The sequence below is a fragment of the Musca autumnalis genome, unplaced genomic scaffold, assembly GCF_047663935.1.
Source record: "Musca autumnalis isolate F117 unplaced genomic scaffold, ASM4766393v1 scaffold_3, whole genome shotgun sequence".
NCBI classification, from domain to species: domain Eukaryota; kingdom Metazoa; phylum Arthropoda; class Insecta; order Diptera; family Muscidae; genus Musca; species Musca autumnalis.
The window spans coordinates 178,767,166-178,778,158 of NW_027411866.1; positions in this window are offsets into that span (position 1 = coordinate 178,767,166).

Sequence of the window (10,993 nt, forward strand, 5' to 3'; positions counted from 1 at the left end):
ATATTACAAAAACATTACAGTAATGTTTCTTACCGCTTTTTCTACTCAAGTAGATAATAGATAATTTAAAACATCTTACTGGAAGTCGAGTTTAAATTTTTATTAATATGAAGCTTTTGATATCGAACATGTCTGGCACACAAGTTGTTTTCACTGTTTATGCTTCCATATGTATCTATATATATCCCCCAAACACAAATGTTGGAGCTATTATTGAGAGGGAAGAAAATTCGCGAGAATTGTTCTCTCTATTTGGGTTGAAGTATTTTATGAATATATTCTTCAGCTATATTTTTGTTTATATTTGTTTACGTGTATAAAAATGCCGGTAATTTGAGCTTTACTTTATTTTTTCTCACATTTCAGGCGCAACAACATTCCATAACGCAGTGTTATTGTTAAATGTGCAAACGATAGTCTAAGCATGTGGCTGTGAATCTTAAAGTACAAAAACTGAGGAGCCCAGCAAAAATTCGGATCCGTTAGTTATTATGTAACCCATTGCAAAGTAATGTAAACAAACATATCTACTTATATTACTCTTTACTGAGTTAGTTATATTACTCCTTACTTATGGGTGTCCGACTACAAATCCGAGGGCTGTGTGTTCAACGCTCACCGTCGGCCGGGTACTTTTTGTTAAAAAAAAAACAATGAACAATTGGTGGTGCACATGTAAGCGTTTAAACAATCCTTAATGTTCGTACGCGTGAGCTAGTGTGTAGTAGAGTAGAGTGCAACGTAAAATAAAACAAGTAAAATAGGGCTATAGTTGGACGGGGTCGACCATGTGATACCCTATACCACTTCCCATGGGCACTAGTTTTCCACTGAATGATTTTAAATGATTGCGACATATTTTTGCAGTCAGGTTATACATACATGTACTTAGTTACTTTCCAAGCATATGCAAGAATCGCCACCAGTACCATTTGTAGATTTTAAAACTGTTTAGACTTTTTGCTTAAATTTGCGGTTTTGGCAATTATGGCCAAAAGTTTAACTCGGGTTTTAGGTGCTGAATTTATATTTTTTGGAATATTTTAAAGGTTTTTTTTACCCTTTGTATTACGCGAACGCGTACAGCTAGAACTCTAAAATTTGGAACGTGGGTCCCTATTTATGTGTACGATAGATGTACCAAAGGGTTTTTGGAAAAACATACTATAAGTGTACGAAAAGTACTGAAATGTACTAATTTTGGTACCATTAGGTATCATGTGAACGGATAGAGCTAAAAGCTTGAAATTTGGAATGATAATTAAGGTTGAGAACTAACGATTATATAAGGAGTTGTTTTCTGGTTGTGAACTTATGTGTACGAAATGTACTAAATGGTACTAAATTTGGTACAATTTCGATTGTGGGTGAATGAATAAAGCTGGAATCATGAAACTGGAATTAAAGATTACTGCAGGAATGTAGTCTTGAGATATGGAGATACTTTTAGAAATGGATACTTATGTGTACTAAATGGTACTAAATTTAGTACAATTTGGATTTTAGGTGAACGAATGGAGCTGGAATCCTGAAATATGGAACTAAGATTATTGTTGGAGTTTATGTGTACGAAAAGTACTAAATGGGACTAAATTTGGATTTGAGTGAACGAATAGAGCTGGAATCGTTAAATTAAAACTATGATTACTTTTGGAGTGTAGGATTGAGATATGGAAATAGTTTTGGAAATGGGTACTTATGTGTACTAAATGGTAGTAAATTTAGTACAATTTGGATTTGACGTGAACGAATGGAGCTGGAATCCTGAAATTTGGAATTAAGATTATTGTTGGAGGGTAGGATTGAAAAGTAGAGGCAGTTTAGGAAAATACACTTCACCCCGGTTAACTACCTTTCATAAAATTCCAAAAAATTGGGGTAGTTATGCGGGAAAGGCAGTTACGAAAATCTCGCATATCTACCTTATGTGGGTAGTTACAAAAATCTCATCTCAACTTTACAAAAATGACAACAATTAGAAAACAATAAGTCAAAAAATAAGACCAAGTCTAAGAGTATAATTTAATCAATAAGAAATTTATTCATCTGTGATCATAACACCATAATATAACACTGGACATCTTCATCACAATTCACGTAGTCATCGAAATCGATTGTCTCAGAAATTTACCATTGCGGGTAATAAACCGAGAAATTATTAATAAATGTTCTTTTTGGGAAAATATTTGACAGGTAAATATCCGAATTGGGTACTTATAGAAAAGTAATTAACCGGGACAGTTTAAACTCATTTATATGAAAAAATTTTTGGGATTTAGATTGTGAGGCAATTAAACGGGAAAGGCAGTTAAGCAGAGAGGTAAATAACCGGGGTGAAGTGTAGTACTTATGTGTAAGAAAAGTACTAAATGGTACTAAATTTGGATTTGAGTGAATGAATAGAGCTGGAATCATGAAATTTAGAACTGCGATTACTATTGGAGTGTAGAAGTGAGATATGGAGGTTGTTTTGGAAATTCGTACTTATGTGTACTAAATGGTACTAAATTTTGTACACTTTGAATCTGGGTGAACGGATGGAGCTGGAATCCTGAATTTTAGAAAAAAAGATAACTGTTTGAGTGTATGATTGAGATATGAAGGAATGTCGTAATTATGTGTACTAAATGATACTAAATTTGGTACAATTTGGATTTGGGTGAATCGATAAAGCTGGAATCCTGAAATTTAGATTTAAGATTACTACTGGAGTTTAAGATTAGATTTGGAAATTCGTACTTAGATGTACCAAAGAGTTTTCGGAAATTCGTACTATAAGTGTACGAAAAGTACTGAAATATACTAAACGTGGTACCATTAGGTATTATTTAAATGGATAAGCTTGCAATTTGGATTTATAATAAAGTTTGAGATCTAAGGTTTATACAAGAAGGTGTGTTCTGGTTGTGAACTCATGTGTACGAAATGTACTAAATTTGGTAAAATTTCGATTGTGGATGCACGAATAAAGCTGGAATCCTATTACTGCTGGGGTGTAGCATTGAGATATGGAGATAATTTTTAAAATGCATACTTATGTGTACTAAATGGTACTAAATTTCGTACAATTTGGGTGAAGTAATAGAACTGGAATCCTCAAAATATGAATTAAGATTTCTGTTGGAGTTTAGTATTAAAATGTGAAGGGAATTTTGGAAAATCGTACTTATGTTTACGAAAAGTACTAAAAGGTACTAAATTTGGATTTGAGTGAACGAATTGAGCTGGAATCATGAAATTTAGAACTATGATTACTATTGTAGTGTAGGATTGAGATATGGAGTTACTTTTGGAAAGTCGTACTCATGTGTACTAAATGGTATTAAATTTTGCACAATTTGAATCTGCGTGAACGGATGGAGCTGGAATCCTGAAATTTAGAACAAAGATTACTGTAGGATTTGGATATGAAAACAATTTTGGAAATGCGTACTTATGTGTACTAAATGGTACTAAATTTCGTACAATTTGGGTGAACTTATAGAGCTGGAATCCTGAAATTTTGAATTAAGATTATTGTTGGAGTTATGTATTAAAATGTGAAGGCAGTTTTGGAAATTTTACTTATGTATGTATACGAAAAGTACTAAAAGGTACTAAATTTGAATTTGAGTGACCGAATTGAGCTGGAATCATGAAATTTAGAACTATGCCTACTACTGTAGAGTAGGATTGAAATATGAAGGTAGTTTTGGAAAGACGTACTCATGTGTACTAAATGGTACTAAATTTTGCACAATTTGAATCTGGGTGAACGGATGGAGCTGGAATCCTGAAATTTAGAACAAAGATTACTGTTGGATAATTGTACCAAATGGCACTAACTTTGGTACAATTTGGACTTGGTTGAACGGATAAAGCCGGAATCCTAAAATTAAGAATTAAGATTACTACTGAAGTTTTGATTAATTTAATTTGTACTCATATGTAGTAAATGGTACTAAATTTGGTACAATTTGGATGTGGGTGAACGGATGGAGCTGGAATCCTAAAGTTGCAATTATGCCTACTAAATGGTAATAAAAATTTGGATTTGGGAGATCGAATAGAGCTGGGCGTGTTGGATTTGAGATATGGATGTAGTTTTAGCAGGTGATACATATGAGTACTAAATGACAGTAAATTTGGATTTGAGTGAACCAATAGACCAGTAATCCTACAATTTAGAACTATGATTACTATTGAAGTGTAGGATTAAGATAAACGGTACTAAATTTGGATTTGATAAGTGCATATAAGAGCTTGAACACTGGATCTGGATTGAGAAATAAAGGTAATTTTGAATATTCATACTTATGTTGACGCGTTATATACGGTCTACATTCTCATGCACATTAAGTAAAATTTTTTTAAATTTTTTTTCTAACCTTTCATGCCACAATTTCCGGATTTCGGCTGGAAAATGTGCAAAAGATCTTCAAAATACTCTAAATATTCAAAATATCTTTTCAAATATCCTCTGAGTAATCAAGGTCCAAATTTAAAGAAAATTGGACAATATAGATTTGTTCTTCTTTTAAAATACACTAAGTCGAGGGGTGCCTTTAAATTATGATATACGAAAACGTGGGTTTTTATGGTCATTTTGAATGCCGAAATTTTACGGAACTATTCGGGTTCTGGCGAAACTGCTAAAGCTAGAACCTAGAATTGTGGATGTACGTTATTGTTGTTATGAAGGGGTGAGATAAGGTTTAGTGTTTGGAAATTCGTACTGGAAGGGAATGCTGTGTTAGTAAAGGGGTAAAACCAGGAGTCAAGTCTAAAATTTGCAATATGAGTCGCTGTTGGTATATGTCTGTGATATGAGGTCGTAGTCTTGGAAATTCGAAATAAAACATATGATAGCTATTTAGGGACTACTGTAGTCCCAGTACTAAAAGGAATTAAATCGAAAAATATTGCTAAAAAAATAGGTCTTAGTATACAGAATCTCCAGTGTTCACCATTTCCATATTATGCTTATGTATATTTTGTGTATATATATTTTGTTCCCTTTCCGCATACGAAGTAGCGGGCATTTGCTAGTATTGTAATAAGACTATTATTGATGTTATTAACGATTTAATTTCATGGTAATTCATACAATCTACAAGTTTTAAATATTGACATTAATAAATAGTATTTTTTTGCGACACCCTAATGTTAGACCTCTCCGAAACTTGGATCTATATTGAACAATTTAAGGAGTGATTTTCTACACTGAGAACCAACAATATATTACAGGCGATTTTGCTGAAAATGTTGGTTAAACCCTATAAAGTACAGAATGTGGATGGTAACCCTATTTGGAGGCTGTGGGCGAAAGTGGGCCGATATCACATTTCTTTAAAAGGTGATGTCTGAGTACACTATTAAAGACTACTCTGTTTGAAAATTTGGTTAATATCTGTAAAATAGATTAAACGGAGATAGAAATAATGTAGGGAGTATAGCAAGTCATGGACCAATATTGAAAAAATTTCGCGGGAAGGATTTCTATGCAATAAGAACTTTTAGTAGCGGATTACAGCAAATTCGGTTAAACAATTTGTTGGTAACAGTAAAATACCATATTTATACCCTATACCACAATGTGGAAAAGGGTATTATAAGTTTGTTTTGGTAAAAATTCATGTAACACCGCGAAATATTCGTCGGAGACCCCCAATGTGGTATACCAATCTTCATATCTCGACGAGATAAAGCGATTTTGAGATGTGTGTCCGTCCGTCCGTCCGTCTGTCCATTATAAATTGTAAACACGCTCCAGGCCGCAATTATGGACCGATCGCCACGAAATTATTCTTATTGGTGATGATCGTGAAATATTTAGCGGGTGAAATGGACCAAAAACATAATTTTTATCCGATTTTGTAGCTGCTCTGTAGGTCGCAATAATAGTCCGATCGCCTCGAAATTATAAATAAGGTAAGTCTATATGACGAAGAAGAAGCTTGCAATCTGAGATGGCGATCAGATAATATTTAGAGGGTTAAATGGACCAAAAGTTTTGTGTGAAAATTGTGAAAATTTTTAATATACAGCTTATATCTTAATTCCTGGAAGTGACATTCCGGACAAGTGAGATATACTTGAAAGTGGAACGCTTGACCTTTCAATTGATGTCAATTATGTTGATGTACATGATCAGAAAACAGAGTTACAGCCTAATATATTCCGTTATTTGTTGGTAGTGTAATAATAAACTCGCTAGAAGTCGCAATTATACATCAATAGTCACGAAATTTTGCACCGGGTAAGAGTATAGGTCGAAAAAGATGCCTACAATTTTGAATGATGATCTGATTTTCTTTAGCGGGTGAAATGGACCATTACTTTTGTATGAAAAATATAAAAATTTTATTTTTGGTCGATATTTTAATTCCTTGGACATATATATTTCGCAAAGTAGCCTACTTATGGAAAAAAACTACTGACCTTTCCTCTGATGTAAATTGCAATAAAGTGTTTGCTAGATAACGGGCCTACTGCTTATATATAATGGGTTCTGTGTAGAGAATTACATTTTTATCCCATGCTACATATTGTCTCTCCAAAAGTTCATGTAACACCACGAAATATTCGTCATAGACCCCTTATTTGGTATGCCAAAATTCATATCTCGACGAGATAAAGCGATTTAGCGATGTGTGTCCGTCCATTAAAAATTGTAAACAAGCTTAAGACCGCAATTATGGACCGATTGTAACGAATTTTTTAAGGAGGTTGGGTTCGGACCAGAATAGAAATGATTAGTTTTTGGTGATGATCGTGAAATGTTCAGGGGATGAAATGGACAAAAAAACAAAATTTTAACCAATTTTGTAGCGGCTCTGTAGGTCAAAATAATAACCCGCAAAATTTTAAACAAAGTTTGAGTTTATGATGAAGAAGAAGCGTACAAACCAACGTGAAGATCAGATAATACTTAGCGGGTTAAATGGACTGAAACTTTTGTGTGAAATTAGTAAAAATTTCAATAACGTAGCGGTTAAACAACGGAAGTAGTAGTACTACATAAGTGGGTTTCATTACATTTTATTTTTTGTGAACTAAATTTTCCTTTCCTGCTACAAAAATGTGTTTGTCATGCAAGATAACTTTTTGGTTTTGGCCATAAGTATTATACATTACATCTCAGATATTTGATAATTAAATTTTCACAATCACTGAAAAGAACTTCCGTGGAGAGCGATTGTCCAGGGATAGTGGTATAGGGTATCCCATGGTCGGCTCCGTCCGACTATAGACTTTTCTTACTTGTTTTTAGTTAAAGTATTTTCAGGTCGCTAGGAGCCATCGATAAAAATGTCAGCTCTATTTATTATCTTGGAGTATATTTGTCATACCTTCCCTTGTAAGTGCCACCACAGTGCAATAAGGGGTATATTAAGTTTTTCATTCCGCTTGTAGTTACTCGAAACAATAATTTTGGACCCTACAAACTATATATAGTATTAATCAGCGTTCAATTCTATATCGATATAGCCATGACCGTCCGTCTGTGGAAATCACTCTGGCGTCCGAACGGATTGAAGTAGGTGGATGACATTTTGGTAAAATATATTGTATGTACTTTGGACTTTTGGTATTGAAAACGGGCTATGTAGAGAGAACGGTACCTCCCGATTTTCGGTAGCTTGAAGGTTTTAGCCTCATTATTTCACCGAAGTGGCTGAAATTTGGTATTTAGTCTTTTTTGGGGCTACAAAACTTTCCCCTCGAAATTTATCGGTATCGGTCCACGTTTTGAACGGTACATCCCAATTTTCGGTATTTTAATGATTTTAGCCTCATTATCATACCGAAATGGCTCTACTTTTGTATTTAATTTTGTGTGGAACTACAAAACTTTCTACCAGAAATTTGTCGGTATCGGTCCACGTTTTGATATAGCCCTCACACAACGATATCTCCCGATTTTGGGAGTTTTGAAGGTTTAGCCATTGTAACACCTAAATGGCTAAAATTTTGTATTTAATCTTCGTTGGGGGTATACAAAACTTTCCACCTGAAATTTGTCGGTATAGGTCCACGTTTTTATATAGCCTCCATAGAACGGTACCTCCCGATTTTCGGTATTGTGAAGATTGTGTCCTCAATATCCCACCGAAATAGCTAAAATTTGGTATACAGTGTTAGCTAGGAGTGCAAAACTTTCAACCCGAAATTTGTCAGTATAGATCCACGTAGAACGGTACCTCCCGATTTTCGGTATGTTGAAGGTTGAGACCTCAATATCCCACCAAAATAACTGGCATTATGTAGTTAGTCTTCGTTGGGGGTATAAAACTTTCCATTTTACATTTGTCGGTTTAGGTCTAAGCCTTCATATACAGCCGCCAATGAACGGTTCCTCCCTATTTTCGATATTTTGAAGGTTGGGGCCTCAATATCCCACCGAAATACGTTTAATTTGGTATTTAGTCTTCGTCGTTAGTACGACGTTTTCACCTCCAATTTGTCGGTATATTTCCACACTTTCATATAGCAGCAATGGAACGGTACCTCCGGATTTTCCTTATTTTGAAGTATGTGGCCTCAATTCACAACCGAAATGACTGATATTAAGTATCTGATATTAAAAATTCCACCTGAAATTTGTCGGTATTGAACCAGGCTTTCATATAGCTCCTTGAGAACGGTACCTCCTGACTTTCGGTATTGTAGTTGCCCCAATATCCCACCGAAATGGCTGACACTTGGTACCAACGAATGTTGGTGGTATAAAACTTTCCACCTGAAATTTGTAGTTAGAGGTCAAAATATTTATACCCTATACCACTATGTGGGGAGTCGCTAATGAAACCCAACTTTTCATTTTTGTGATTTTAATTATAATGACGAATATCACAGCTTTAGTTGGCGACATTTCAAAACCAAAGCCTGACTATGAAAGCGGAAAACCCCACCGTTACTATGATGCAAAGTTGGTTGGCGTAGGTGGCCAAATAACGAAAATATCGCAATAGTCGGTAATGCACCCCATTTTTCCTTTTTGTTTTTTAATCACACTATAGGTCGCAATTTTGATCGGATTGTCACGAAATTTTAAGGGTTATTGAGGTTATTTTGGTTATGGTCGGCTAATATTCAGGGGTCGGAATGGGCAAAAAACTTATGTGGAGAACATATATCGTTATGGAAGAAGATACGATTTCCTTTACATTGTTGCAAAGTAGGTTGGCGTATGCGGTCTAACACCGGAGATATCGCAAAAGTCGGTAGTGCATCCCATTTTGTTGGTTAATATGTTTCACAGAGAGGAAGAAGCATATTGAGTTTGGTGATGGTCGAATAATATTCAAGTCAAAAATTCAAAGTTTTATTCTTATGCGAATATCTCCGGTTTTAGTTTCCAAAACGGGAAGCCCGTCAATGGATAAGGAAAATCTCACCTTTATTATTAAGCAAAATATGTTGGCGAATATCCCACTTTCCCATTTTTTATTTGAATTGTACTGACAAGTATCTCAGCTTTGTTTGGATGTGTTTCAACAATGAAGACATTCTGAGCTTTACAGGGTGTTTTTGTAAAAATGCTTGCCTGTCACACGAACCGTTCGTACTAAAACGTATACGTTCAAAATTTGGTTCTTGTAAAATTTTACGAACCATTCGTTTTTATCTGAAAGCTTTCGTCTATTTCATAAAAGCTTTCATATTTCAGGGTTTCCATGATACTTATTTTGTGAATTTTGCATAGGCATCTGCACGTAAAATGTGTTACTTGATGGCAACCCCGATAAACAGATGAAAAACAAAAAATAAGAAAAAAATGTAATCAAATTTGTCCAAAAATAATTGTGATAATATGAATAAACGGATCTACATACACGCTTGTGCTTCTATGGAAATAAATAAAATTGCATTCCTTTCCCGTTTTCGTGTGTTTTGTGCCATTTATTACTCAAATTATTTAATTTTCATCCAAAACGATGGGTCTTTTCCATTCGTTTATTTTTGACGTATTCGTTCGTCTGATTTTGTTACGAAAACCAAAAAAATTACGAAAATAAAAAGCTTTCATTTGTTTGTCACACGAATACAAACGTCAACCGCTATGAAAACTAAATTGTGTCTTCGTTCATGAAATCGACGAACGAAATGGCAAAAACTTTTTACAAAAACACGCTGTTAAACTGTTCCCAATTTCGATACCAAAATTAGTGAAATGCCTGTGATGTTGAAAAAGACGCTGGGATATCCCAATTTCCAATACATGGAATTTTATTTCCCTGTCAGATATTTCTTATTTTGTGGGACATAATCCACGGAAAAAGCTTGATAATGAAACTGAACCATCTGGGCTTTAAATTAATAGAAAATATGACATTTACGGTAAAATATCATAGTTATTGCAAAAGGCGCTAAGCTAACATTTTTAATATTTTGAAAATTACGTTAATGACAAATACTTCCGCTTCTATTTGGTGCATTAAAGACGTGTAAAATGCTAATAAAGAAGACCAGCAAAGCTTTCAATCAGTACCAGGTAGTCAAATATAAAATTATGTAAATAAAAAATTAAATATTAATTATTTTAATTATATTAATTATTAATTAGTTTGGTTCAGTTCGCCTTAAATTATTTGGTATTGCTTACGAGTGAAAGGCTTATGCACAAGGGTGGTGGTGTAGCGTATCACATAGTCGGCCCCGTCCAGACTATAGCATTTGCTCACTTGTTTATATTTTATCTTTTATCTATATGTATAAAAGAGCTTAGTGAGTGAGTGACTGACATATCATCGCCCAGACGAAACCGCTGAAGCTAGAAAACTGAAATTTTGACTGTGGGTTGCTGCCGGTGTGTAGGGGTGAGATAAGGCTGGGTTTTTGGAAATTCGACCTAGAAGGGTACGAAAAGTACAAAAAGGTTCTAAATATGGTACCCTTTGTATTAGGCAAACGGGAAGAGCTAGAATTCTGAAATTTGGAATGAGTGTAACTGATGGAGATTTAGAAAGATGTACCAAAGGGCTTTTGGAAATTCGACTTATAAGTGTAC